The sequence below is a fragment of the Myotis brandtii genome, unplaced genomic scaffold (assembly GCF_000412655.1).
Source record: "Myotis brandtii unplaced genomic scaffold, ASM41265v1 scaffold79, whole genome shotgun sequence".
Taxonomy (NCBI): domain Eukaryota; kingdom Metazoa; phylum Chordata; class Mammalia; order Chiroptera; family Vespertilionidae; genus Myotis; species Myotis brandtii.
In genome coordinates, this window is record NW_005371173.1 from 2492783 (window position 1) to 2496910 (window position 4128).

Genomic DNA, 4128 nt, shown 5'->3' on the forward strand with positions numbered 1-4128 from the left:
GGGAGAGAGAGAGAGAGAGAGAGAGAGAGAAGGAAAGAGAGAGAGACAAACATTAAAGATGAGAGAGAATCACTGATCGGCTGCCTCCCACACACCCCCAACTGGGGATTGGGCCTGCAACCCAGGCAGGTGCCCTTGAGTGGAATCGAACCCAAGATCCTTCAGTCCTCAGGCTGACGCTCTATCCACTGAGCCAAACCAGCCAGGGCACCTCATAATGTTTTGAGGATTAAATGAGACCATGCCTGGAGGGTGCTATCATGAAGTCTGTCAAATAGTAAGTGAGCAATAAATGTTAGCTATTATTATCTCTGACATCAGTATCTCTCATATTAAACTGTGAGCTACTTGAGGCCAAGTTCATGCCTTACTCATCTTGATATCTTTAGTGACTGGCACAGGGCCTGAAACAGCAAGGGCTAAATGAATGCTCTCTAAATTAATGAATAAATGACAATAGTGCCTTGAGGTTCTCAACCTCCAGGAAATTTGCATTTTATCAGAGACCTTTTAGGGCACACTTTGATCTTTCATCATGAGGTTTTCAGGCCCTGTGTCAGGCTGCCAGGAAGGTCTGGGCAGCACTTGCACTCCCCCCAAGGTAATCCCCAATGCCTTGCAGGCCTGGCCCTGGCCTCCCTAGGTGGCACTCTTGGAGCCCCTCCCCCCATTGTTGGGGACAGGCCCTCACATCTCCTTCCTCAGGGAGCCAAGATGGGGCATATCTGGCTCCGAGCCTGGAGCCTGCCTGACTAGAGGTCATTTAGCCCTGGCTGGATTTGTCCTGTTTATTTTAGTGAACAGGCTGTTTACTTTCATTTCTTATTTCTAGGGGCGCTTGCTCATCTTGCTTCCCTTTTATTTACTCTTTGTAAGCACTTGGGTTTGAGTAAATATATCTATAAAGTTCCAGGGACTAGGTTATTCTGTGTCTGGTATTTTAATGGCCTTTAAACAGTGTCTGCTCAGGTAAGCATTTTATAGACGGGTCGAAAAGATAAAGATTTCTGTAGTCAGTAGCTTCTGATTCCTTCCAAGCTGTCAGCTGGCCACCAGCAGCCTGTGAATCATCAGTAATAAAAACATGAAAAGCTCACACCCATCCCGGACAGAGAAACTGACCCACCTTGGTCAGCCAGACATAGGATGTGGGTACTGTGGCAGGTGTTTCAACTCTAGGGCAGTGCTTGGGGTAAGAATGACCGAGAGCGATTTTTAAAATGAAGATTCGTGAGCCCCACACTTGAAAATTCTGATTTGGAAGGTTTGGGCTGAGGCCCAGGGATATGCCGTTTTAACCCATGCTGCAAATAATTCTGCTCTCCTTAGATTGCTCATCTGTTATCTTGAAAACCCTTATGCCAGGGGTGGTCTGTTGCATTGTAGGGCAACGTGGAGAGAAGCTCCAGGACCCAGAGAGGGCTGGTTGGAGTGGTTCCATCGGCACTTAGCACACTGCCCTTAGCCGATGATGAGTATTGCGCTGGTAAACCCCTTGCTCAGGCTCTAACTTGTCAGTAACTTGAGGGCAGGGACCATGTCTCATTCATCTTTTATCTCCTGCAATCCAATCCCTAAGAGAGTGCATGGCTCACAGGTTGGTGCTCTGCACTGGCGGGGACATTCCCATCGAAGACAGACCTAGACATAGGCCGGGTCCCCTCAGGGTAGCCTGCGAGCCAGTTGCTGGGAACAGATGTGGTGGAGAGGCTGAGCATGATGGTCACCTGCTTGCTTCTTCCTGAGCTGGGCTGGGTCTTTCAGAGGCTGAATGGACAACACCTGGACCTACTGCTTTTTTCTTTACTTTTCTTTTCTTTTTTTTTTGCCAGCCTCTCCCTCTGTCTCAGTCTCTCTGCTTTAACTTGCAGAACCCATTATGACATCATCAGTGTGATCTGATATAGTAATGTCCTCACAGCACCCGGGCCTCAGGTTAGCCTATTGTGGCCAATGTGTAAATGATGACCGCGAGCTGGTTGTATTCCAGAAGGCTACAGGTGTAGACTTTCTTTATTTGAAGACCTCCACCCTCACTTTCCAGCTCAGCCTCTTTGGTACCTTCCCCAGTCAGTGTGCTAATTATTTTATTTGTGTGTTTTCTTGTGTATTGTCTGTTTCCCCCACCAGAGGATGAGCTCCAGGAGGGCACAACCCACAGCTGCCTTGTTCGCTGCTGAATCCCCAGTGCCTGGCACATAGTAAGTGCTCAGTAAAGATTTTGTGGTCGCACTAACACAAGAATGACAGTCTTTGCTGGCTCCGCCATCCATTCATTTATTCATTCGACAAGCATGTTTTGCACATCTGTTGTGGGTCAGGCTCTTGTCAACCTGAATAGCTCCTTTTCTGCCCCAGGAGCTCCCACGCCGGTGGTGGAACGCTGGAGACACATCCTTTGTGTAATGCACCCTGACAAGGGCTATATATCTGAGGTTTAACAGAGATGGGGTTGCAGGGAGGAGCACAGGGTGGCAATGACAGGCTCTTAAGCCAGAGAAATGGTATGTGGTCTGGCAGGATTTCCATCCAGGGGGCCTCATCTGCCCCAAGGCCTCAGTCTCTGCTGACAGCCACGGCTGCTTGTTTCTGCTAATATTGCAGCAGGGTGCATCTTTAGAAGCAATCTATAAAACACCATTTACAGCCATAACTAAACCACAAAAATCAATCCCCAACGCTCACTCCCATCAACAAACATGTGTGGAGGGCCTCCTGCGTGTGGTATACAGTGTTGTTTTTTTAGGTGTACAGTTTTAAGGGGGCTGTGGGAGATACAGGGATGAATGAAATGAGGACTCTGAGCCAGGGGGCTGCTAGGGAGGCAGGACGTAGGGGGCATGAGACCGTCAACCACACAGAGTGTGTGCCAAGGAGTGAATGAAGGCCCTGGAGCTGTGCTGTCCAGCCCAGTAGCCAGAAGCCACAAGTGGAAACTGAACATTGAGAGGTGCTGGACATGTAAAATAATGTACAAAAATATGTATAATATACCTCATGTGTAAAATATTGGTTACATCTTGAAATGATAACATTTTGGATACAATGTGTTAAATATACATTATTAAAATTAGTCTGTCTCTTTTACCTTTTTGAAATGTGGCTAATAGAACATTTAAAATGGCATTTGTGTACCATTCTATACTGCATCATCTGTATATTGTATTGTGTCCATCACCGTTTAATCTTCCTTTATCCTAACCAATGTCACACACACAAAAACACCCCCGAAACACAGCAAAACAAAGAACTAGCTAAGACAGTGATACTTCTAACTTTCAGTTTGTCATTTTATTTAAAACTAGAGGCCTGGTGCACGAAATTCGTGCACTGGGTGGGGGGGGGTGTCCCTCAGCTTGGCCTGTGCCCTTTCGCAGTCCGGGAGCCCTCAGGCAATGTCCAACTGATGGCTTAGTGCTGCTGCGGAGTCAGGAGAGGCTCCTGCCACCACCACTGCGCTCACCAGCCATGAGCCCAGCTTCTTGATAAGCTCCTGCATTAAACGTCTTCCCCGTGGTGGTCAGTGCACATCATAGCGACCATTCGTTCTGCCATCTGCAAAATTTGCGTATTAGCCTTTTATTATATAGGATTATTTATATCTGAAACTAATATAAAACATTGACTGTCAACTGTAATTGAAAAATAAACTAAAATAATAAAAATAATTATTTATGAAAATAAATAAAATGGCATATGTGGCTTCCATTGTATTTCTGTTGGACAGCATTGGTCTAGGAGTTGAGGGGACCCAGTGAGGGACCTGTGCTATTCAGCTGCGAAGAATTCTAAGGAAATGGTGATTAGGGGCAGCAGGGGGTGCCAAGGAAGGGGTAGAAGACTTTTGAGAAGTTTGATCATGAATGGAAGGAGGGAGGATGGCAGCACAAAGAGGCAACAGAGTCCCGGGAACAATGGGCATTTGTAACAGACACTCACCCAGCTCTTCCTGCCGCTCAGGCATCTTCCAAAAATGGAAGCACTTCCAGCCACTCTTCACCCAGTGCCTCTAGATCAGCGTTTCTCAACCTGTGGGTCGCGACTCCTTTGGGGGTCAAATGACCCTTTCACAGGGGTCGCCTAAGACCATCGGAAAACACACATATAATTACATATTGTTTACAGTAG